We start from the raw sequence: 26312 nt of genomic DNA, 5'->3' as shown, positions 1-26312 counted from the left end.
GGAACATGAAGCGAGACACGCTCAGCAGGCTCTCGGGGCCTGAAGTTGGGCCCAGCGTCCAGCTGCATCTCTGCACATTTTGCTAAATGAATACCTCTCGAGGAGGCGCACACAGCTGGGTACCATGCGTGAGGCCAGGCCACGCGGGCTCTGTGAACCGGGGTGAGCAGGCCTCACACCCATCGCAAACCGAACTGGCAGAAGCCACAGTCCTCACTGTGATGGATTCTCCAGGTCGTCGGTGGAGATGGGGGCGTGTCTTGACCACGGAAACACACCCTCTGGGCCCTGCGGCACCTCCTCCCGGGGTCTCTCCCAGAGATGATGTGAGAGAGAAATCGTATTTCCCGCCCCGCTCTCTGAGCACACTCTGCTCTGGTCCTCTCTACCCCTGCAGCCCTGGGCCGGCTGCTCCAGGATATCTGAGATGAACGGCCAGGTTTTGCTGGAAGGAGGTCGCTCTGGGGCACACAGCTAGATGCAGAGCTTGGCCTGGTCATGGGCCCACCAGAAGCCCTTGGCAAACAGACCTGCCAAATCTGGTAATTCAGCTGCTGGCAGTGATGCCGGTGATTTTTGCCTCCATGTCATTTGCTTATTTATTTTTTCATTGTGTTTAGAATCTAGATGGAGAAGGAAGGCACTATGTACTGGAGACGCCCTCAAAGATGCCAACAGAAGTGAAAGGACCACGACCCACCTATGGACATGTCCAACCACAGATGCTATCACGTGGATGAGTAACGTACAAAGGTTCTCACCGTGGTTGTTTTGGCCAAGAATTGGAAGTAAACTGAATTACATCAATTAGAGAGAAGCTGGAAAAATTGTATTACATCTGCACTAGAAACCATTATATAGTCATTAAAAATAATTAGCTGTACTGGGTAATTTAAGGTGATTTCCACAAGTTGATTTGGAGTGAGAAAACAAGAGGTTGAAACTATGTATTAGTGATACTATTTTCATAAATAAATCTTGAGTATATGTTGTATGTGTATTATATGGGGGAGATATGAAAAGACAGATCAGGTTATTGAATACAGCTTACGGCTAGGGAAGCAGGTTCACTGATCTTCTCATTTCTTTTGCTCTGTTTTGATAGATGTAGAGTCAGAACTCATCGTTTAGAGGAGAGAAATCAAGTAACAGAGACAAAAAGTACATTTAAAGATATAGAAGTAAACAGAGAAAAACAAGCAAATAAAAAGGTGATAATGATAAGAAGCAGAAGATGCCGACCCACCCTGGACCCACCTCCGCACACTCAGCCAGTGGGCGACCTGCGGGGCGCACGGAGCCCGCACGGGACGGAGCACCCAGGGCACCCTGAGCTCAAGGCCGCCGTCCCACGGGCGCCTGGACACGCAGTCCCCTCTGCACGTCACCCTGGACAGGGTGGAGGGAGGCCTGGGGAGTGAGCCCTCCTGTGTGACCACGTGGTGAGTCTCCACCTCACTCCGTGGTGTCTGCTGACCAGAAGCATGTTATTAGGAACAGAAAGATAAATATTAAAAAGTCTAGGAGAGGGGCTCCCCTGGTGGCGCAGTGGTTGAGAGTCCGCCTGCCGATGCAGGGGACACGGGTTCGTGCCCCGGTCCGGGAAGATCCCACATGCCGCGGAGCGGCTGGGCCCGTGAGCCATGGCCGCTGAGCCTGCGCGTCCGGAGCCTGTGCTCCGCAACGGGAGAGGCCACAACAGTGAGAGGCCCGCATACCAAAACAAAAAAAAGTCTAGGAGAGGCGGGAAAAGACAGTGCACAGAAACTGCTGCTTCCGTGAGAAGCCGTTTGACACCATTGGTGCTGCTGTAGGAGCCCAGCAATCAGCACCCTTCCTCTTACCAGAGCTCTGAGCTGATGGGGCGCCGGACAGAGCCCGGACAGACGCCGGACAGACCGCGGGCAGGGCAGAGGAAGAGGGTCAGGAGTGAACGGCAGGCTTCTGATTCCCAGACCCAGCCTTAGACCGACAGCCCCGCGCAGTGACCTGCTCCTACACACCTCCCGGCAGGGAAACCGACCACTGTGGGAGGCCAGGCCCCAGGAGGGAAACAGAGGGAGCTCAAGCCTCATGGCCAAGTCACCAGCTAGTCGACCTGCCGCCCCTCTCAGAGAGGAGAGAGCCAGGGTGACGTGCGGGAAAGGCCTCTCTGGGACAGTCCTCCCAGCTGGCAGCAGGAGTGGGACCCCACGTTTTCCCCAAAATATACAACTTGATTTTCTCCTCTTTGCATATGGATTACTTTGCTTTCAACAAATATTAGCTCAAAAACGATGAAAACAAAGAGACTGGTCAGACCATTTCCTGTCCCCTCATCACTGGCCTTCCCTGAGTAACTGGGAGCCGTGGGCTCGCACAGCGGGAGCTCTGGCGTCCTCCCGAAGGAGGTCCTGCTCCAGACCCCGCCCCCAGCGAGCCGACCTCGGTCCCCTCGGCCAGGCCTCCCTGATGGTTGTGACAGTGGCCTGCTGCGTCGTGGGGAAGCCGGACTTGGAACTCAGTGTCCCTGCCGATGTGAAATCGTGAGCTGAGCCGCCCTCGTAGGGTTCAGAGGGATCTGAAATGACCGCCGTGGCGGGCAGCCCCCGGCCCCTGCCACCTGTCCCAGCAAGGGCGCCCACACGCTCGGGAACAAGCACTTGCCGCCCCAAAACCAGGAGTGATGAGCAATTCATGTGAAGATCCTGGAGGAATCTGCACTAATTAAAAAGCAGATGGAGTTTTAAGAAAAACCTACCCAGGCTGCAAGCTTCAGATTATTATAAACCCGGGTGCATTTTTATGAAACAATCCAAAATGCAAAGCAGAACAGAGGGCCCGTGTGGTTTCCGCGCCCTCGGTGCACAGCCGTCCTCAGACCCACTGACTGAGCTGGACAGGGCCCCAGGCCCTGCAGGAGAAGCGTGGCTCCCAGAGCAGCCAGGGCAGCGGGCAGGCGAGCCCCAGGGACGGCTGCACCAGGACACAGGATCCAGCTGCACGTTAGCACAACCTTCTAAAGAGAAAGCTCCCACCAGGGTGGGCACCACCTCACGGCCAATCCACCCCCAGCCCTTGAAGACCTCCTGGCAGAGGGGGGGACACCGCAGGGTGAGTCCTGAGCTGACTGGGGGAAGTAGGACGTCCCGGCCCTTCCTGCAGCCTGATCCCAGCCTCTGTGTCCCCAGATCCCTGCGATTCTCCTCTGGACTTAACATCTCACATCCGGGCTTTTCTTTCCCTTCACAAGCTCTTCTTTCCTCCCTGGAGTCCACAGCCTGCCCTGCAGTGACAAGTTTCTGTGTTACCTTGAGCCCAGGGTTGAGTAGGACACCCCCGAGAGCACCCAGACCTTGGGGTCGGCCGTGGCCCTTGGGTTCCAGGGGAGAGCGGCGCGTAGTCGACCCCTGTCCTCAGACCACCCCCCGCCCCCCGGCAGGGAGATGCCAGGCGTGATGCCAAATACGCCAGGTGCTGTCACAGGAGAGAGCGAGAGTCATCGGAGCAGCAGTCTGGGTGGGAAGGCAGCGAGGGGAAGGGGGCTCCCTCCCCACTGGGGCTCATCCGCCCACCAGCCCTAAAAGCTGCCCCCACTGCCCCGCCTGAGACCCCCATTTTCCACGAAGCTCTCCTCTGTCATCCGACCGTCCCCTGAGCAGAGATTACCTGCTCTGCGAGAACTTTTCATGCCTCTGAACAGACCACGTGCACATTTTCACAGTTCCCTCGTGAAGTACTGGCAGCCCCCAGAACGAGCTCGGGGGAGGGGGCGCGGGGAGACGTCCTCAGAACTCCTGGGCTTCCTGTAACTGCCCACACCCTTTTCTCAGCATCAGACATGCCTGGCCCTGCCCTGTGGTGTAATAGGCTCCAGGGCCCCGGAGGGGCACTGAGGGGTCTGCCGGGGGCCAGGTCACCCATCGGGCAGAGCCACCTGCTTCGGACCCGAGTCTCGTATCTACCAACTGTGGGCCTGCGGGCGAGTTACTCGGCCTCTATGTTTCAGCTTCCTCTTCTGCGACGTGGGGCAGATACCGCCCCCCTTGAGCTTCCCTGTGAAGCCGTGATGGGCACTGTCAAGCGCTGGGCTGGAAGCAGGGCTGCCGTTCATTCCTGGGTTTTTCCTTCCAGCTGCGCTGCCTGCGAACCTCTGCGCCCACGCTTCCCAGAGAGATCGCACGTCCCCCCCTCCCCCCCCGCCCCGTTGCCATGGAGACAGAGACGAGCGCAGAAAGGCAGGCTCAGCACAGTGGCTCGGGCTCTCCTCCCCCAGGAGGGCTCCCTGTCAGCTCAAGGCAGTGAAGGCTCATTAGCAGGGGAGCCGCAGGCCGTCTGCCCACAACTTCCCAGGGCCCAGCCTGGCCCCGAATCGCCAGCCCCTCCCTCCCTGGTGCAGAGCTGGAGGTCACCCAGACACCCTGCTTCCATTTCTCTGTGTAAGTCCCTCCCAGAAAAGCCCAGACCTGCGTCTGCGTTGGCCTGAGATACAGCTAAACCAGCCGGAGCACCTCTAAGGGGGGCCTTGAGCGATCGGGGCTCAGATCTGTGCAGGGGTGCGTGTGTGTGTGTGTGTGTGTGCGTGTGTTTGGCACTCTACCGGACACCTGACATGCGTGCTCTCGTAAAACCCAGACAGCAGGCTGAGGACACAGAAGCAGCACCCCCCAAATGGATAAGTAAAGTGAGGCTCTGAGGGCCCAGCGACGGCCCCGCTCACACAGCTGGGATTCCCAGTCCAGTTCCGCCAGCCCAGGAACACAGTTCCACCTGGAACTCTGCCGGCAAAGTCAAGCTTTTTGTTCTCAGGTGCGGTCTCCGCAGGCCTCCGTTTTGGAGTGAGCTGAACAATGGCCCCCAAAGATAGCAGATCCCAATCCCGGAACCTGTGGATGTGACCTTACGAGGAGGAAGGGTCCTTGGAGACGAAATGAAGGACCTTGACGTGGAGAGACTGTCCTGGATTATCAGGGCGGGGCCTAAATCCAGCATAAACAAGCTTAGAAAAGAGCAGCAGAAGATTGAAGATTCAAATCACAGGGAAGAGGGTGACGTGAAGACGAGGCAGAGACGAGGGATGCGGCCAGCAGCCCGGGACACCCGGTACCTAAGAAGCTGGGGAGGCGGGAAGGACGCCCCCGAGCCTCACACGTGGACTTCTGCCTCCGCAGCTGGAAGGGACACAGCCTTGCCGTTCAGGGCCACCCATCCTGTGGCCATCTGTGGCGGCAGCCACAGGGCCATCACGCAGAGGGTAAAGGTGCAGGCTCTGAGAACTAGCGCGGGCCCATCCAGCTCTGTCGCCTCTCCCCACGCGGCTCGCAGCGGCCAGCCTGCGCCCTTTGTGCGGGAGCCCCACCTTTGTCCAGTTCAGAGCGTTCCTCTGAGCTCCAGGTGCAAATATCCCCAAACCAGCTCAGTATTCCCATTGAGATGCATGAAGGACATCCCAGGTATGACACGTCCAGAAGGATGGACACAACCTTCCCCACACCCACACCTCAAAAACCATGTTTTCTCCATTTTCCCGGAGGTGTGGGCTTGCTCCCCTTTCTTCACGCCCACTAGTCAGCCTGAGAACAAATTACAGTGATTCCCACTCCAGAACAGGTCTTACCTCCGATCCCCGCTTCGGGCAGCCTTGTCTCCTCTGAGCAGCCCCGAAGACACCCCCAGGTGCCTCCAATCCCCCTCTTCCACCCGGCAGCCGGAGGCCACCCTGAAGCAAAGGTCTGGGCAGGCACCCTTCTGCACCGCTGGTAACACTGCCAGCTCCCTGACGCCCTGCCCCCTTCCCCGCCACCCCCGTTATCCCTCAGGGAGGTGACAGCACCGCCTCCCTCCTCGATGCTCTGCTCACAGCATGGGGGTGAGACCCCCGCCTCGGGCGCCCTAAAACCACACTGCCCTGGATGAGGGCACTGCTCCCCAAGGCCTGGGAGACCTCGAGAGGATGGCAGTGGAAGCAGCGTGACAAGAGATCCCAGTCAGAAAGGCCATAGCCTGTTTGGTTAGGGACGGAGAAGACTCACCTGCCGGCCCGCTCAGACCCTCGTGGCAGAACACGAGGACCGCAAAAGGGAGAGGACTCGACCCGCCCCCGCCGGCAGACTGCTCTGGGAAGCGGTGAGCACACGGGCCAGAGACCTCGGAGCGGACGGCCACATACCCTGTGTTTAGGGAACAGCGTTCGCTCAGTTGCGCCCCTGTGCGTCATCTAGTAAAGACTGTTTTCTCAGCAGAATCTGCTGCGTGAATGAATGAGGAGGCCCATCGAAGCAGCTCAGGGCCCCTCTGCTCTAGGCCCAGCCACCGATTTCCGGGGAAATCGGGGAAAAGCAACCCCTCATTTACCAAACTCAGGATTGATTCTGTAGGTCGGGCATTCGAACCGGGCACAGTGCGGGGTGCCAGCCTCTTCTCCCTGAAGACTCAAACGGCTGGGAGTGACTGGAATGGCTGGAGGGCTCTTCCCTCACGTCTGGCACCTGAGCTGGGATGACTCACAAGTGGCACTCGGCTGGCCTGTTGACCCAGTGTCCACACGTGGCCTTTCTCTGGGGCCCAGGCTCCCCCAGCTTGTAGGGTCCCAGGGGCCGTGTCCACACGAGCACCCCCAAACCCGGGCAGAGCGCCCAGCTTGGAAGGTCACCTTGCTCCCAGTCCTCTGTGGGTCAAAGCAGTCCCACGCCCACCTGGACCCGAGGCAAGAGGCCACAGGTCCCGTTCCTGGAAGACAGACAAAGAGCCGTGGCCATCACTTTAAACTGCCAATACCAGGAGCCCAGAGGTGGAGGCACAGAGACCTGCGCTGGGCGGCCGCAACCACGCCCCCTCGGCCCCTGTCCTCTGACCCCTACAGCTCGGAAAGGCAGGGAGAGGCCCGGGAGCCAGTGATGCCGCCTGGATTCAGAGCACACGGTCACAGGGAGCTGCTCCGTCCTCCCACGTGGAAGCTAAGCATTGCACAAGGCCGGGCAGGCTTTTGCCAACAGCTCGGCTTGTGGGATCAGAACCAGCGTTCCACCCGTTGCTCTCCCAGCGTCCCAGGCTGCAGCGCAGATTCTGGGCAGGACTAAATCCGTCCCTTAGCTCCTCTTTGGTTTCCCCTACGAAATGGATACAACGGTTACAACAGTTTCGACCTGGATGTGTGGATATCTTCAGGGCAGGAATATAGAGGTGGACCCCACGTTGGCTGGAAATACCAGAGAAGCAACAGGATTCAGATTCTGCTTTCCAGACTTGGGAGCCTTGCTTGCTTTGACCGACTGTCAGCTGAACTGCTTGTGTGGTTCCCAAAAGCTACATGTGAAAAGATGAACCATAAGTCAGCAGTACGCCCCAGAAAGATCCTTAGCCTGTGAGCACTGAATTTTTTAAAATACTCATACCCAGAATCTTAAAATGCAGCTCCTCTAAAGACACAAGCGCTGCGTGATTGTCTCTTTTTAGATCTGCAGGCACGTGGCAGATTCACATGCCCGTATCTGAGCGCAGGCGCTCTGGGGCAGCTGGTCTCCGCGGTGTGCAGGCTGGCAGGGCTGGAAGGGAGACAGTTGTGTGCCAGGTCCTCCAGTGCCGGACGCCTGTCAAGCTGTCTGCCGAGCTCAGGCTCATGGAGCAGCGATTCTGCTCTGCGGTTGGGGGTGGGGGTGGGGGAGCTGCCCCTGGCGCCAGCCTGCGTCCTGGGCAAGGGAGTGGGACCCTCCGTGAGGCCCGGCCACTTGTCCACTCTGCCGCCCACTCCCGAAGGGCCGAAGTTGCCCTGGTTTGTCAAGATCAATCCTCTTCCTTAAATCACCATTGCTTGAGGGAGTCCATTACGGCTGGCCAAAATGACAGAGGTCAGTCTTAAAACATTAATTTAAAGCTCTAAAATGATCTGCTAAATTTAGACACAATTCCGATGAGCACCTAGTTTCTCTCTTAGAACATCGTTGGCTTCAGCGGGGAGAAGGAGTGCAGAGCTGATGATTTGCACGTGGGGAGCTCAGGACCAGCGGGAGCCTGTCTGGAACGGCTCCGCCTCCGGTTTAGAAGGCGCCCCCAAGAGTGGGAATCATAGATCAATAACTCGGTGCAATTCTTTAGAGCTGAGGGAAAGCGTGCTGGGTGGTTCTGCGTGATGCGGAAGGGGAATGTCTTCCTGGCTTTGGGGGAGGCGGGGCTGACCAGCAAGATGCCTGCTAGAGGTGGGACACGTGGGCTCGAGTGGTGCTCTGTCACAGCAGGCTGAGCTCTGTGGGCTCTGGGTACCTCGCCTCCCCCCACCCCCCACTCCCGGGCAGCACAGCAGAGGCCCTGTGCACGCTCGTCTCTGATGGAGACTTACAAGGGAGGCGAGGCCCGGGGACGGTGCGGAGAGACAGCCCAGCCAGCACCGCAGGGCAGGGAGCCGGGGGACGGCTGGACAGACTGACCCTGGGCATCTTCCGGGCGGCACGGGCTCGAAGCCAAGACTCCTGTGCCCCTGCGGCAGCCTGGGTGTTGGATGCAGCCCAGAGACAAAGGCAAAGCCCAGTATCCTGTCACCTTGCTTCAGGGAGGGAGCAGGTGGGAAGCAGATCTCGGTAAGCGATGAAGGTCGACATTCACAAGATTCAGGTCAGCCAAGGAAGATAAGGCAAGAAACAGAAGCCCACACACATGCCAAGGTCAGTACGCAGGGGCCCACCCTAGGAGAAGCTTACCAGGTCAGCACACGGGGAGTCTTCTCACAAGAGGGCCCGGAAGTCCGGGAGCAGATACTGGCAACCCCTGCTGTGCCAGGCAGAGCACCTGGTAGATTCTCCTAGTGCGGAGGGTTGGTGGAGGGAGGGAGGGAGGGCGACACACCATGGACCAAGGCAGAGGGGTCTCTGCACCACGACTAGAGGTGCTCCTCAAAGACGGAGAGCTAGGGGGGACCCTGGAGACGGCCCAGCTCCCTGCCACCAAGTGTGCTTGTGAGAAATGCAGGCTCCCAGGCCCCACCCAGCTCTGCCTCTGGACAGGACGCCCAGCAGTTTCACATGCACTTCAAGGTGTGAGAAGCACAGACCCAGGTCAGCCTCTGGGGAAGAGGTAGGGCACATGCCCGTGGCCTAGAAGAGAGGGGAAGATTGCCCCCGGCCGGCCAGCAGGCTGTGAAACCCAGCCTGCGTCTCCCTGTGTGACGGGGAGCTTGGCTGCGAGAACACTCAGGGGGACACCACAGGGCTGTGCAGCAGGAAAGGAGCTGGACACCATGTGCCTCAAGGCAGGTGACACGGACACAGAGCTGTGTACAAGGGAACAGTTCCAACAGCCAGAGCCACAGTGGAGGGAGCCACCTCTACAGTGGGTTAGAGCAGGGGTCCCCAACCCCCGGGCCTCAGACTGGTGCCGGTCCATGGCATGCTACGAACCAGGCCGCACAGCAGGAGGTGAGTGGCAGGCGGCGAGCGAAGCTTCATCTGTAATTACAGCCGCTCCCCATGGCTCCCCACCAATCCCCACTGCTCCCTCCCACTCCCCAGCGCTCCCCAGCGCTCCCATTACCGCCTGAACCATCTCCCCGCCGCTATCCGTGGAAAAATTGCCTTCCACAAAACTGGTCCTTGGTGTCAAACAGGTTGGGGGCCGCTGGGTTAGAACACTGAGCCCCATGCCTCGTGGCAGGACATGGCAAGAGGGTGGTCCTGCCTTTCCTCCAATCGCGGGTCAGGGATACAGGGTGGGAATGGTCATTGCACCCAACCACAGGTCAGGGACAGGGAGGCCGTGGAGCAAGCAGAGGACAGGGGTCACGGAGCCAGACACCTTCTCCGGGGCTGCGCAGCTGGGCTGTGCGGGGAGTCGGGAGGGGGCAGGGCGGACCCGAGGTCCTGCAGAGCCTGCGGCAGTTTCTGAAGGTCACGGAGAGCCCAGGAAGGATTTCAGGCAGAGGAGCAGAGGAGCCCTAAGGACGGGAGGAGAAGGAGGCTACACGGAGGCCGTGTGGAGCGTGGATTGGAGCGTGTGTATTAGCAGGAAGCAGGCTGCAAGATGCGGCGGGCACAGGCTGGGCGCAGAGACCAGTTTAGGGGTTTCAGAACGGCCAAGACCCGAGGTGATGAGCGTGGAGGACGGAGAGGGGAGGGTGCCCGCAGGAGAGCAGGGCATGGGGCTGGGCTTCCGGACTCCAGCGCACGGGGCGTGGGTGAGGGGGACGGTGGAGCCTTCCCCAGGATGGAATGCAGGGAGGGGCGCAAGTGGAGGTGAAGCCAGGACAAGCTCGGGCCCCTGTTGGCGGCTCCGGAGGCCGCTGGGGGGTCTCCTCAGCAGAGAGGCCCCGGCGGCTGGACGTGAAGCTCCGGGGCTCTGCAGAGGAGTCGGAGGGGTGCGTAGAGACAGAGGTGGCGTATTTGCGCAGGTGTGACTGCAGCCAGGGGTGAAGCTGAGATCCCCAGACTGTGCCCAGGGTGCAGAGACCAAGCATGGAACCCCAGGATCAGACAGAGAGGACGGACAGAGGGGGGGGCGACAGAGCGAGCATGGTAACCGGAAGCCAGGAGAAGGTTTTTCCACAAGGACGGAGTGGACGAGTGTCCGACACTGCAGGTCACTTAGGATCCAGGGTCCACTGGCAACCGGGTGACACCTGAGGCTCTGCCCGAGCTCCCACTCTCCTCCGCCCTCTTACAGGAGCACCCGCGCCTCTTCCCGCCTTCTCCGGCAGCGCCCGCAGTCCAGCCATCTGCACACGGGGGACCTCACACCTAGCGATGGTCACGGAGCGGACGACGCGTCTACACATCGCTTCCTCCCTCCCGCGGGAGCCCTGTAGCAAGCCCCCAGCTCCAGCCTGGAGCAGGCAGGCCCCTCGGCTCCTGCTGTGCACAGACCCAGAAGTGCGGGCACACGGGTCCGGGGCCCAGCTACCCTGGGGGCACGGCAGGGGGAAGGGCCTGAAGCAGATTTCCTATGTCAAGGCCAAGGCAGGTACAGGTGCCACAAGACAACTGCAGGGACTCCAAATAGCCCGGGAGTGTTCCAATGCCACACCAGGTACCCAGGCACGCGTACACACAGACACGCTTAAACCATACGTGCGCACACATGAACCCTCACATACACGCACACACACGTGTGCACGCGTGCTCGTGCACACGCTGTGGTATGGTGTCCCCCAGGCACGGGGACGTCCCCCACACACACAGCCCCTCACAGCCGGGACAGCCTCCTGGCTGCCGCCACCGTCCCAGGTGCTGCTCCTGTGCGTGCTCCCTGGACGCGCAGCCCTCCCCGGCTCAGAGCTGCTCCCCTGTCATCTGGTCAGAGAAGCTGACAAGCGAGGGCAGGTGGCCAACTTGGCCTGAACTCCACTTGGAGGCTGGACTGGCAGATAAATTGGTCCAGAGGCGGGCGAGGAGCGGGAAGCAAGAGGGGGGCCCAGAGGAGAGATTTCAGATTCGTTTTTCTGCTCACCAAGCGTGCGCTCTCCAAGGTTCACAGCTGTAGTCCGGGAGGCCGACAGGGCGCCGGCCGGGAGCAGGCAGATGGCACGGGAGGGGCCGGGGCCCCGTGAAGATGGGGAGGAAGCTGTGGCTCTGGAGGAACGGGCTGGCCGCTGACCTTGGGGCATCTCTAGAGGCATGACGGCTCATTCCAGGTCACTCCAGGGCCACGAGAGCCAGGCCAGAGTCGCATCCAGCCTGGGAAGCGCTGACCTCTCGTCCTCATGCTGCTCGGGAGAGGACAGGCCCTCAGCCAGGGGCTGCTCGGACAGGCTCAGCACGCGCCCCTGAGCCCCGGCCCTCGATGAACTGATGGCTGGTGCCAGTGCGGCCGCTTACAACCAGAGAGGGAACGCGGACAACACAGAGAGAGCAGCTGCTGAGAACGCTTCTTCCTGCCGGTCGTGCTGAGAGGCCGCCCCAGGCCCTGGGTGAGGTCGGGGTGGCGGGGGGCGGTTACTGGGCTAGGTGGTCACAGGCACACAGTTCTCGCTCCACGGGGCGGGTTCAGTCATTCACTGTTCATCCTCTTGTTGTTTCAGTAAGGCCCAAGATAAAAGGACAGAACCCCTACAGGAATGGCTGTATCCAGACACCTGAGCTTGCGGGACGTCACGTGACAGTCACCAGCAGTGACTCCAGGCCAAGAGTAAACGGTCTGGCTGCTCCTCCCAGGGCTGAGCCTCCCACGTCCCCCGGGGAGTGGCCGGCTCTGCAGGCGGGGGGACCCCAGGGCTGGGGGGAGCACGTAGTTATGGGACAGGCTTGGGGGCGTCCCCACCAAAGGGGCCCCTCGGGTGCACCTGCCAGGGTAAGAACGGCCTGTTTCCACGTCCTGCCTTCCCGTCAGCGCCGCCCGAGTCCCCGGCACACGCGGCTGCCTCTCCTGGATCCTCCGTACCGGCCTCTGTCTCCAGCCTCTTCCCCTGCAGCTCACAGACTGCACCCAGTGGCCAGGAGAGGTCAGGGTGGGCTGGAAGTCTAGTTGGGGCATCGAGACAGACACTCCACAGACAGAGTGATATAAAACCCTGTGTGTGTGTCTGTGTGTGTGTGTGATGCCATCCCTTTGGTCTAGGTGCAGATTTGGGGGTTGGGGGTCTGTGTTTACCAGGAGGTACCTCGAGTTTGCTTGAGCAGAACCACCAGAGACAGCCTGAGAAGACTGGGCATCCCTCCAGCAGCTCGGCTCCCATAGAGGGAAACGCCCACAGGAAGACGCGCTGTGAGCCACGTGGCGCCCGAGGGCCGGGGGATGGCTGAGAACCACCCCCCTGCAACGCGCTGGGGACCTGGGTGTGCCGAGCAGGAAAGTAAGCACGGCACCAGCCCCAGACCAAACCGCCTTCCAAAGCAGCTGTGCTTTCACCGCTGACTCCCCGGGTACCGATGGCGTCACGGCCTTTTGGAAATGTCAAATCCATTCGGTCATCATTTTCTTCCTTGAAACAAACGTTGCAGATGGGAGAGGGGATGAGAGTAAAGGTCAGGTTGTGGTAAAACTGTGTCCCCCAAAAAGACGCCTCAAAGTCCTAACCCCCGTGCCTGCAGACTTGACCTTGTGGGAAGTAGGGTCTTTGCGGACGATCCCTGGTGCAACCCTGATCCCCTACGACTGGGTCCTTAAGAGAAGAGCAGACACACAGGAAGGAGATTCCACATGAGGACACAGACACAGAGGGAAGAGACCAGAGCCCGAGGGACGCCCAGGGCCTCCAGAAGCTGGAGCGGGCGGGAAGGACTCTCCCCACGGGGGGAGGGCGCGGCCTCCAGCGCTGCGAGGAGATACACTTCTGTTGTCTTAAGCCACCCTGTCCGTGGTCCTGTGATGCAGCAGCCCCAGGACACTAATCCAGGGAGCAAATAAAAGTGGGTGGCTGCAGGCGGGGTCACACAGGAGACAGGGCAGGCCGAACCACCCACAAGCCCCTGTGGTGAGGGGGCTGGACGTCCGCGCCAGGTACACCGGACGTGCCGCGGGCACGGGATGAATTAACCCCACGCTGTGTCGCGGGGGCCGCAGGGACCAACAGCTGCAGTCCCCACCTCCGAGGGAGAGTCCCCCCGCCCCACGAGCGCCCAATGTCACTAAACAGCTCCTCCCCAACCCGTCCTCCTTCTGTGGGTGCCATCGGCTCACCGGCTGAAGAGGCGCTCCCGGAACGGCCCTCTGTCACCTGCCCACCATCTGATCAGATAGGTGAGTGGGCTGCCGCGCTGGGGTGACCTCGAGATTGGCAGCGAGATCTCAGCCGCAGTCCCAGGCCGACCTTCCGGCGCTGAGACCTCGTGCCAGCGGCACTCCCTGCCTCACTCTGGAAGTCAGGGTCCCCTACTCACTGGAGGCTTAAACACATGTGAATCTGCCTCCTAAATTATAAAGCGGGATAAAATACCGATTAGCATTTTGACGTGTTTATCAAAAATACATACGAAGCTCCCCTGAGTTCCCTACGGCTCACAGGGCAACCAGGAGGCAGGCGATTTCACCGCCCGCCGCGGAGGGGATGGGGCAGGGGCCGTCGGCCGCCTCATCTCAGATCACACCTGAGATCGCGGGCAGAGGCCGGTGTGCGAGCCCACCCCGCTCCCAAGGGCTTGGCCCAGGGAAACGAGCACTCGGGCAGATGCAGTCTCTGTCCTCGAGTTGGGATGCCCTTAGAATCGTCAGGGCCCAAGCAGACTGCCAGCCCTTCCACCCCTGGGGAGGAGCCTCCACGGGAAGCCGGGTCCTCAGTTCCCCCACCTCTAACGGGGGAGGCCAGAGCACTTGCGATGCTCACGGGGCGAAAGCAGGTGCTGCTGTGGACACGTCTCCCAGGCTCGTGGACACACAGAGAGAACGAGCACAGTGCTGTGTGCGCATCACGGCAGCTTCCACAGGCCGTGGCGGGCGGACCGCTGGGCTTCACCCACAGAACATGAGCCGGGGGTCCCCGCAAGCACCGTCCTGGGCGTGAACAGATTTCTTCTGGTCGAAAGCTCTTCCCCTCGCAGGCAGAGCCCCGGCCTCAGGCCAGGGTGTGCGGAAGGGGAGACACAGCAGGAAGTCTGTGCTTCCTGGGGGATGGCAGGAGTGATAGAGGGTCTCTCCTCAGCAAGCAGGCAGACAAGCATGTGCCAGGGGCGGCAGACGTGAGATGGGGAGGAGAGCGGGTGGGCACCGGGGCCTGGGACGGATGCAAAAGCAGGCCTGCTGGATCCCGGAGCTCTTGGGGTCTTGCCTCAGCTGCTCAAAAGTATTGTGTTTTAACTCCAAAATACGCCAAGACCCCTGCCCGCCTCTGTCCCTGAGCCTCTCCAGACTGTGTCCTCGGACAGCAGAGAAGCACGACATCAACAGTCAGCCCCTCGGCCCTTCTGTCCTCGACGGGCCGCCCAGGGCAGGGGAGACCGCGGGGCCGCGCTCCCAGGTCCCCAGATCAGAACCACTCCCTCTTGTGCACGAGAACCCCTCGGACCACACGCAGGGCAGCACGGCCACTCGTCCTGGGACAGCTGAGTGGACACCAAATGCAATTGCCTTATGTTTGGAGGGTGGGATGTCGACCCGTCTACACAAGCACCCACGGCTCTGTGCCACGTGCACTGTGAGGGGCACGTGGCAGGTGGAGCTGACCTGGGCCGTGGCACGGCCGTGTCTCTCTGCCCGTGTCTGTCCATCCATCATCTCACGCTACAGACGTGCAGCTTGGCCTCTGAGCACAGGGCCGGCGCCCCGCAGCACCATGAGATGCTCTCCCCTCCCTGTCTCTCTCTGTCTCCGTCTGTCTCTGTCTGTCTCTCCCTCACACACACACACACACGCCACACGTGTACACGTGTGTGTACTCACACGTGCCGTTAGTCCCTGGGGGTTACATCTGCGTGACCACCAGGCACACTTCAGCAGAGCTAGGGAGGGGAACTCACCCGTCTTCCCAAAGCTTTGATCCATCTTCCTTATTTTGAGTACGTCTCAAGCAAAACCCCCTGGAGATCACCCCTTCTCTTTATTCATCTCCCCTCTCCCTCTCCAGGCAGCAAGATTCAAAGGGAAGAACCCAGGTGAAGAAGAAGCCAGCAGGGGGCGGGGGCTGTCACTGCCCTGCACAGCCCACTTCAGGGCCTCCTCTCCCGGTGGGTCTGGGGGACGTCTCCCTGCCCAGAACCTTCTCCAGATAGGGGGCTGTGTCTGCTGGTGTGGCCCGGCACACTCCCGGTAACCTGCCCCGGGCTCGGTGTTGCGGGTTCTCAGCCTCCACAGTGAGGCAGGACCTGGAGCTCTTCCTGCCCGCGGCTCTGCTGCCCCTGCCAGGAAGCCCTCCTGCAAAGCCACCAGGGGGGACAGACAGGTCCCAGGTGAGCGGGCCGTTGGTCGCTTCCCTTCCTGCGGGCCCTTCAAGCTCGGCCACGGGAAGGCTCAGCCCCGAACGGTGCCTCTGACCCTTAGGCAGCATCTCTGACCCCCGGAGGGCAATCGAAGCCCACCCACCCTGCTCTGCTTCTGGGGCTCCGGCCCACCTGCATCTCTGCCCACGAGCCCACCTGGGAGGACCCTGGAGGGGATGCTGGGCCCCAGGACGCCATCCAAGTCGGCGGCTTCACTGCAGGGCTGCTGGGAAGCGGGGGGCTGCAGCCCCACCAGGCCTGCAGAGCTGAGATGAAGCGCAGTGGCTGCCGTCCTGCCAGGGCGAGGTCTGTTGGGTTCCCACAGGTGGCCGACAGGGTGGGGACGACAGTCTAGGGGCTGCTGCCAGAGACCGTGACAGGCGAGGAATCGTGATGCTCTTGGCGGGCTCAGGTCTCACCCTGGGCCACCTGGCAGTGGGAGCCGACATCAGCAGCTGTTCCAGAGTCTTCTCCTCACGTCCCACCACGGGAGATGCACAACTGCAGGAAACAGTCTAGGCAGGTGGGCACAGAGGGCACAGACCCCGGGCAGAAGCCTGGGGTGGAGGGGCCTGGCCAGCGTCCAGGGTCCACAGCGGCAGGGGCAGAGCAGGGGCACGGGCCAGGGATCCACCTGGTCTGCGTGGCCTGTGCACGAGCTCCCGGGTGGGCCAGTGGTGGGGCTGACCCTCTCTGTCCCCGTGAGCACAGGAGTCGCCCAGGTGCTGCAGCTGGACCCGGCCCGGATTTGGTCCTGTCCACGCTGCCTAGTCAAGGCCCTATTCCCCAGCACACACGCGCACGCACATGCACACACAGCACACACGCACACACAGACACACATGCACACACGCACACACACCCACACACTTGCGAGTTTGGGCTGGAGATTACGGGCCTGCCACCTTTCCTCTGCCCCTCCGTTGACCTGTGCCCTCTGGCTCCCCTGGGTCCAGACCGTGGGGTGAGTCAGGGTGTCACCAGTCCCTCAACAGCCCTCTCCCTGAGGGTCACCCCGGCCCAGGCTCAGGCCAGAGGCACAGGTCCCAGCAAACACCAGCGCCCAGGGCTCCAGCTCTCTGGGCGTAACCACGCCCTCAGACTGGGTGGCGAAGGTCCCGCCCGCAGCCCACCTTCCGGGACGGCACACTCCATCGGTGGCTGCTTTGCGACGCCTCGTGTCTGCTGCTGGAACCCTCACCGATGCAAACCGCAGCTCACTCCTTTCCTCATGTGCTGTTGGGACACCCAGTCCTAGGGAAGTCAAAGGATTCGCCCAACTCCCAAAGCCGGACAGGGACAGGGCTTTCCCTGTGCTCAGCGTGATTTAGGGACTGGCCTTCTCACCTTGCTGAGAGAGCCCCGTGTGTGTGTGAGAAACGGAGGGGGTGGAATGAGGGGCAAGGCTTGTCTGAGATCAGGAATTCTAGGCACAGAGTAAGGGGTGCCTCAGGGGCCCAGCACTCCGCCAGCTGAGAAGTGGGGACCGGCACTGGTACGCTGGCCTCCTCCGTCACAGGAGACTTTGTAACCTACAGCGCCAATCACATCCCACTTGATCCACAGCAAAGAGAAGTGTTATTTCCATCATTTTAAAGATGATCACACAGGCCCTGGGGTCTCCCCGTCAATGAAGAAAGAAGCGAGGAACAGAGGACGGCACCTCCTGCCGGTACCCGGCTGACCCAGGAGTGGTGTGGCGCTCCGCGCGTCCAGGTGTGAGACGGGTTCCCATCAGACTATAAAATGAGGGGCAGATCCGATGGCCTCCACGGCCTCTCCCAGATCAAAGACGAGTGCAGGAAGTGACTGGCTGGAGACGGAACAGAGCTCCCAGAGGTCTCTCTGGACGTGCGTCCCTGTCGCCACAGGATGGCCAGAGCCCGGCTCGCAAGCTCTCCTCCCTGCCCAGGCCAGGCCCAGCGGGATGTCTGCGGTCCGGCCAGATGGCCAGCCGGTCCAGGGGCGAGTCAGTCTCAGCCCAAGGCCGCGCTCTCCAAGTGTGATGAGAGTTTCCCTCCTTACCCGCTGTGGTGAAGCCCTGGGCGACCCCGTGTGGAGCGCAGGTGTGGGCCTCTGGGAAGTCGGGAAGCGTCCCCTCCCCAGCCCGCCGCAGAGGAGGCTTCTGAGAGGACTGGACAGCACGCCGGGGTTTCAGTGGGGGGCGGCTGCTTACTCTTCCTCCTTCCACAGCGCAGAGCCCTAGCTGTGCCAGGCACACAGATGACTCTTCACCCTCCAGCCTCCTCCCCTGGCTCAGCCCCCACCCGCTGTGCAGAACCTGGGGGGGAAGAAAAAGAAGTCGAGGAGAGACTGACTCCAAAGCGATTCCCCAGGATGACGCTGAGCCATTAACGAAAAAGAAAAGAAAGAAAGAAAGAGCAGAACACCCTGAGCTAGGTAAGACCTTAGGACCAAAGCCGTCGCCACGCGCAGCTTCCTTCATATCCTAAGCTGACGTAGCAAGTCTCACTTCATGATTTCAAACACTCAAGCTTGTCTCCCAGGAAGGTGTTTACAAAGCCGGGCGTTTTGATTCAGCACATGTCCCATGAAAGCCAGGGTGCGTGGCGGTCAGCCCAGGGGTGGGTGGTGGGATTCAGGACACGGTGCGTCCCCCGGGAGGGCAGGGCGGGAACCACCCTGCCCGCACCCCTTGCCCTCCGCTGCCCCCTGTCCCTGCCCACACGCTTCAGCCCCGCACGTGCTCTCCAGAGCCACCCTGGGGACGTGAGATCCTGCTGGCTCCCACAAGAGGCACTCAGCCAGGCACTGACCTCAGGGTCACTGCTGCCCCCACCATTTTTATTATCAGGGCCCCGAGGAGGAGGAGGATGCAGCAGCGTGGAAGCAGGCAGGTGCTTCCTTAGCTCAAGTCCCTGGTGGTCCCCTTAGAAGGAACCTCACACCCTCTGGAGGCCCCCCTCTCTGGATATCTGGTGGGGAGACACTCATGGACCCAGTGCCCCGAGGAGGGCTGCAAGGTCTGGGTACTGCGCGGGCCAGCCTGTCTCCATGCCCGTCCTGTGCCAGGCACGTGGCCTTCTCCAGGGCACTTCACCCTCACAGCAGTGCAAGGAGGTGAGGCCTTGCACCCGTCCTGCAGAGAAGGGCGCCTAGGCATGGAGAGGTCCCAGGTTCCCACAGCCAGGAGGGGTTTGAGCCCAGGGGGTCTCTCCCCAGCCATCAGGCGGCAGGTCCTGCTTTAAGGATTGGCTCCTCCACGAGAGAATATTCTATTTCCCTCTGTGGCCCTACGGTAGGAGCCTCAAGTTAGAAGAAACGGGCGATGCTGACAGACTGCTCGCCTGTGTTCCAAAGTAAGTCCAGTCACAAGCAGAACTCAGCCTAGTGGCAGAGTCCTCGGGGGCACGTGAACGTCAAGGATTCACCCGGAGTGGGGGACTTCCATGGTGGTCCAGTGGTAAAGAATCCACCTTCCAACGCAGGGACTCGGGTTCAATCTCTGGTGTGGGGACTAAGATCCCACGTGCCTCAGGGCAACTAAGCCCGCGCACCACAACTACAGAGCCCACGTGCCACAACTACAGAGCCCACGCGCCACAACTACAGAGCCCATGCGCTCTGGAGCCTGCGCACCACAACTAGAGAAGAGAAAGCCCACAAGCCACAACTAGAGAGAAGCCCGGCGCTGTAAGAAGAGCCCGCATGCCGCAACAAAGACCCAATGCAGCCAAACAAAGAAGGACTCACACAGAGGACACACGAGCCCCACCCAGAGAAACACAAACAGTGCTGATGAAATCGACAAGAAAAAGGAAGAGGGGGAGGCCTTCCCCTGAGCTATTTTCACTCTGAGATTTCTTCTTCCAGGGGACACAGGTCACGCCGGTATTTCCCAGAGCCCTTCTCTTCCTCCAGCACAGGACCCCAGGGCTGATTTGAGGGGAGATTCTAGGAGCAGAGCGGGGCATCCCCTGGACACACTCAAAGCCGGTCCCCGGCCCACCGCAAGCCCGCTGCTCGGCCATCACCCCTGAACCGGCAGTAAAACCAGCGGGACTGCGCCCCAATCCCCGTGCCTGTTGGGAAATTCTACCCGCCCAACAGTTCACGGCCCAGGAGAAAGGCGGGCTGTGATGCAGTGTGAGCGCCCGCAACCCTGCTTGGGAGAGAGGAAGCCCCTGCCCCCGGAAGTGCCTGGCAGGTTGTTATCTGACCCGTCCGGAAGGTGGGATGTCCTGGAGGAGCCCAGAGCACCCTCCCTCCTGGCCACACTCAGCACCCGGCCTTGAGTGTCACTGAGAAGCCCCCAGAGAAGGGCCTGCCCACCGGGAGGGACCTTGCCCCGCGTGGATACCGAAGCCCAGGCAGCTGGGGGACAGCACAGCCTGTGCTTTACGTGGAACAGGTGAGCTGGTCAGGCCCTCGTCCCTGGGAGCTGCCCCAAACCCTGGGCCGGGGACACCTCCACCAGGCCGGTGCCGGGAACCCCGCTGTGTAGACAGGCAGGTTCACACAGGGCCGCCCCACCCAGCAGGGTCACTCGAGCATGCGTGGGCCGCGGTGCAGTACACGCACGGACACACCCACCGCACCCCAGCCTCACGGGTGTAGGTGCACGCCTCACATACCACGCGTGCCCCACACCAGAGTCACCACGCACACTCGTCCCTGTGCACGCTGCATCCGTGTGCTCACGAGCGCACCCAGGGCCCGGCCCTTGGTTAGAGGAGCCGGATCTGGGAGCCCCCGGCTCCTCTGCGGTGTCAGCGCTGGAGCCCCTCGCCCCGCCTTCCCCACTGCCAACAGCTGCCCCGCTCGTCTTCCTTCCTCTGTCCTGCGGGCCTGGGGCTCAGAGCTGACAGGAAACCCGGGGAGGAGGACGGACAGGAGGAAGACAGATAAGAGGGTCACAGCTGCTGAGACAGAAGCGGGTCCCGTGCAGACGGAGCGGCAGATGCTGCCTCTGGGCCAGAGTCCCTGGGGTGCAGCAGTGGGGGAGGGGGCAGGTGGGGGAGGAGGACGGAGAGGGATGGAGGGGGGAGCTGGAAGGGGGAGAACCCGGGGGAGGAGGGGCCACGAGGGCAGGGGGTCCTGAGAGGGGAGCCAGGAAGGGCACCTGTGGCGGCTTGTGTCTGGGACCCAGGGGACGTCACTCGGGTCACAGCCCAGGGCAGGAGCGCTCCCGGAATGTCTGCTTCCCTCCTCCAAAGATCACCCTAAAGGACACTCTAGCACCTGCCCAGAACAGGCCAGCGTCCTGACCACCCACCAGGCCCGGACCCCTGCCCAGGGCGCATCGCTGAACCTGGGACGCCCGCAGGCTTGACCCCCACCAGGCCCTCCCAGCACCCACCCGGGACCTGCAGGGCCCTCGAAGCGTCCTCCAGCACAGCGCCCAGAAGGTCTTTCCCAAATGCTTGCTTACTTTTTAAAGACATTACCTTTTCGAGCAGTCTTAGGTTCACAGCAAAATCGAGGGGCAGGTACGGCGAGTGCCCATAGCCCCTCCTCCACACGTGCGGGCTCCCCCTTGTCAAGCTCCCACCAGACAGTGCGTTTGGTGCAGTCAGTGAACGGGCACTGGCGCGCCATCGTCACCCAGGGGCCAGGGCAGGTCAGGCTCACTCTGGGCGCTGCACCTGCTGCGAGCGTGGGCGGATGCGGAAGGACGCGTACCCTTCAGTGTCTCCTCTTTCCTCTCTCCCTTTTCTTTTTAAAATTTTACTTACCTGCTTCAAACTCCAGCCAGGCCCCCTCTAGCTGCCAGGAGAACCCCCAGGCCCTTCAGGACCACGCCCGGGACTCTACCAGCCCCGTGTCTCCACTCGCCTTGAAGAGCTGATCATCTAATTTCTGTCTCAAATCGGGATGCTTTCGAGAGTGAACAGAAGGACCGGCTGCCACGAGTAGCACTTCCGGAGCCACAGACAGAAGTCAGGACTGCTTCAGCAGGCCCGCCACGCACACCTGACAGGTACACCCTCACGCGCCCACGCGCCTGCAGCTCTGGCCCTGAACTCGTGCTGTCTGCAGGTACCTGGTGCCTCCCACGTGCCCAGAGCACAGGCCTCAGGTGAGAGGAGGACTCCGTCCCCAATCACCAAGACCAAGGCCTCGCCTGCCCCCAACTGCCACGCCCCTCCCGCTGGCCGGCCGGGAGCTCGGCTCAGGGCCGCCGCAGAGGTGGCAGTGGAGGGAGCCCGGGTTCTGCCAGAGGCGTTCCCACCAGCCCCGTAGGTCCTCACACGCCTCCCACCCCTCCTGGGCCTGCTGAGGACAGCGGGTCCTTTGTCATAAGTGTCTACTGGATTGTTCATCCTATTTCCCAGGCAAAATAACGTCACCATCAGAGGGACGACTGTCCTGCGCAGAGGTGGGATGTGGGGTCTCGCCTGTCAGAGCCTGAGGGCGCTGAGTCGCTCGGCCAGCCCTCCTCAGGTGGGGAAGCCACCAGAACACGACAGGCGAGCCGGGAGCCTGGGCCTGCCGGGGTCGCACCGTCCGGCACGGAGGGATACCTCAGGGCCAGATCGGGGGTCCAGCTGCAGCCCGCGTGCCCCAGGCCACGCAGCTCTCCTGAAGCAGCCCAGCACCCCTCCTGGGATGCCAGAGGAGACCCAGCCCGCGAGGCCGAGCCTCCAAGGGCTCCAGCTCAGAACGGGCCTGAGGGCCTGCGTGACCCTCGCCGCCAGGCGGAGGGCGGCGAGCCTGTCACTGCCACGCCTTGTCCCACGTGCCTTTGCTCCCGCCGAGGACGGCGTCCTGCCCGCACCCCAGGCGCAGCCTGTGTCACTCCTTCGCGCCCCTGGCCTCGCGCACCAGCTGTGGGCGCCCCTACCCCATGGGGTCCTCGCTGCACCCGGCAGCACGGCCCCTGGCTTTTGAGTTCACCGTTGCCGGGTGTCTGCTGCGCACAGAGCCACACAGCACAGCGCGGTCTCGCGGGGGACGTGGAGACCGGCCTCTGGCCCAGAACCGTGAAGGCGGCATGATGGGGATGAGGCTTGGCCCCCGGGGCTCCCCCCGCACCTGCCCCCGGGGCCTCCTGTCACTCTGCCGCCTAAATGCCTGTTCCATCCACCGTGCGATGCCCACAGGGGCCTGCATTTTAAAGAGCTAGTAATGAGGCTTTCCTTCTGAGCGGGCAGATTGCCATCGCTATCGGGGGAGGGCACGGTTAAAGGGGCAGCTCCCTCCGCAGAGTCGCACCCCACGGGCAGGCCCCCGGTCTGCGCCTTAACCTGTAAGGGCCCCCCAGGCCCGCTATCCACAGTGGGGCGTGGTCGGGACCACGGTGTATATCGGGTCACGGACCCACTTCCCCGACCCCAGCCCCATCTGTGACCGGACCTCGGGGGCTGAGGTGCCCACAGCTCACTTTGGGGTCGTTTCTCATGTCAATTGGGGCGGCCTTCTGACTGGCTGGTCTCACCTTTGGTCGACTTGCTAATCTACCGAGAGAATTATTTTTAAACACAGACCTGGTTGTGCTTCCTCTGCTGTCGTTCCTTCAGTGACTCCCCAGGCTGACACAAAACAGAAAGGTCCCCAAACCTGGCATCCGAGGCCCTGAGGGATGGCTCTCTCCTGGGTCCCGGCCGGTTTCCCCCACGTCCCCCCGCTTCCCTGACAGACTCCGTATCCTCAGGGCCCTGGCCGTGCACGGAGCTCCCTGGAGGCGCCCCTGGAGGACTGACCGGGACCCCAGCTGGTCAAAGCAGAGACCGGCATCCCGGGTGGGAGTGGGACTGAGCGGGGAGTGAGGGTGAGGGCAGCTGTGTGGACGGAGGACAGTGCAGGAAGGGATGGTAACAGAGCAGGACGAGGAGGGAGGAGCTGAAAGGATGGGCGTCCTCCCTGAGGACAGCAAACCCTGACCTCCAAGGGAGGCCTATGTCTGGTCCAGGCGTCCCTCCTGGAAGCCGTGTCTGGGCCGCTCTGGGGCCGTGCTGGCCACTGACCAGGCGGAAGGCCCATGAAGCAAGGTGCATACTCAGGAAAGAACTAGAGAGCAACTTGGGCGTCACTGGGTCAGGACCCACGCTGAGAGGGAGACAGAGTAACTGCTCTGAGGTCTCAGACGTGGCCGTCTTGGGCGTCACTGGGTCAGGACCCATGCTGAGAGGGAGACAGAGTAACTGCTCCAAGGTCGCGGACGCGGCCCTGACCTGGCACTGGGCAGAGGTGGGGCCTCAGCCGGGGAGGGACCAGGTGGGGTTTCAGGGGGTGGAAGAAGGGGACGGAGTGAGAAGACTGGATGAAGGGACCGTACGATGGGGCGGAGAGGACCCTGAGGTCCACAGGAGAGGAAAGGCAAGGGGCCCCACCCTGAACACCGTGCTCCCGGGAGGAAGTGCGTCGGTTACCCGCTGCCACGCACTCTGCTCCAGGCTGTGGGTCTGCGCGTCAGCTGGGCCCCTGCTCCATCATCCTCCTCTGCCTGAACCAGGGTTGCCAGGAGCCAGCTGTTCTGGGGGGAATTGTGTCCCGCGTCCCGTGCCCCGCCCCCCGGCAAAGGACACGTCGAAGTCCTAACCCCCGCGCCTGCGAACCTGACCTTGTGGGAAGTAGGGTCTTTGCGGACGATCCCTGGGGCGGCCCTGATCCCCTACGACTGGGTCCTTAAGAGAAGAGCAGACACACAGGAAGGAGGTTCCACGTGAGGACACAGACACAGAGCGAAAAGACCAGAGCCCGAGGGATGCCCAGGGCCTCCAGAAGCTGGAGCGGGCGGGAAGGACTCTCCGCAGAGGGGAGGGCACGGCCTCCAGCGCTGCGAGGAGATACATTTCTGCTGTCTTAAGCCACCTCGCCCCAGCCCCCGTTCGTGGCACTTTTTCTGGCTGCGCTTCCTCTCCTCGTGGCAGGAGAGGTCGTGGAAACTCGGGGTTCTGAAGCTGTGGCCTGGAGCCGGGACCCGGCTGCTCCCACCCACAGGCCCCTGGGCAAAGCCGTCCTGCCCACATAGAGCGTGGGTGCAGACGGCGAAAGGTGGGGCAAGCACGGCACCAGCCACTGCTCGGGGCGCTGCTCGTGTCCGGCTGTGTGGCCACAACAGAGGCCGTTCGAACCTCCTACATCCCTATGGACACACACGCATACACACTTACACACACACAGGCACACACACGCACGCACATGCTCCAGTTACACAGAAAAGAAACAGTTCCACAGCATCATGGGTTTCCAGGACCCCTGCCTTCTCCACGTAGAGGACTCTCTCCAGGGCCACCTGCGTGGGCCCAGGGCAGCCCCTCATCTTCTCTTTCTTATTTTGATGCCTTTGGCCCCACAGCTTTCGCTGCCTTCCCTCCTGATCCTCCCCCTAAACTCGGAGCGGAACCCACCCTCCTGCCGCCCAGAGCCCCCTAAGTGTCGTTACCACACTTGTCCTGCTTCGCTGCAATCTCTCTGTAACGTGGGTCTTCCCAGAGGCCACGGGCTGGGCCACTGCATTTTGTGCTCCCAGCACTTCACACATAATAGGACCCAAAGAATATTTAGTCAGTGAAATACTGGATAAATGAAATAAAGAATGAATAAATGGATGAATAAACGGATTAAATATAAATTGAGACCATATGATAAAGAGTAAAAGAAAGCTTTGTAAGATAAGGAATTTTAGAAAATAGATTATTTAAAATAGATCTAGGAATGGGTGTTTGGAAAGGGGAAAGTTTTGCAGAACGAGAATAGATAAATGGGTTCCAAGAGGAAGCCGTCATCCCGTGAGGACTGAGGACGACGGCGGATGTGGTCCCGCAGCCCTCGGGCTCGGTCTGTGGATGGTCAGGTGTGGAGGGGACATGACGGAGGCCTGGGGACAGTCGCCAGGTGCACGAGGAATAGAAGGATCCCGGGCTTTGGTGGCTGACCGCCCGGAGCCATCGTTGGACACTCACGTGGTCGCAGGCGAGGCCTTCCCCCCGCACCCAGTCCTGGGCTCCGACTTGCAACACAGGCCTGTGAACACCCTCCAGAGTGGTCATAAAATCACTGCAACAACAGCTGAGCGTACTGAGCCACGCCTGTCTCAGGAGAGATGCCCTTGCCTCGCCTCCCCCCAGCTGAGCCCTGGGAACTCAGGGCACGGGCTCAGCGCACGATATCCAGTCCTCACACTGCCTGAACGACTGGGTGACAATCACACCTTCCATCCCCGCTTCCCGGCGCCGGCCCCAGAAATGCAATGTTGGACGGGGTGGACCTTATGGCCGCTCCTTGCAGCGTATGCTTTTGTGACTCCATCCGACACTCCGGCCACAGGGCAGAGTCTATAATATGATTTTGTCAGACATTCCTGAAAGGTTGATGGGAATTTCAACCAAGTCGCTACTGCAATTTAAGACTGAAAGGGTGAAGACCGACAACAGGGAGGGAGGAAGCCAGGGACGGACCCTGAAACCCTCAGACTCTTATTTGGTTTCAACTTTCCTTCTAGCATGCCACTGCGCTCTCTCGACCACAGCTGCGACGACTTTGAAAACTGCAAGAACTTAAGAAATCTATACCCTTCCCTTTGCGTGCAGACCCAGC

This window comes from Globicephala melas, chromosome 12 (genome assembly GCF_963455315.2).
Source record: "Globicephala melas chromosome 12, mGloMel1.2, whole genome shotgun sequence".
Lineage (NCBI taxonomy): Eukaryota > Metazoa > Chordata > Mammalia > Artiodactyla > Delphinidae > Globicephala > Globicephala melas.
This window is presented reverse-complemented; position numbering follows the sequence as displayed.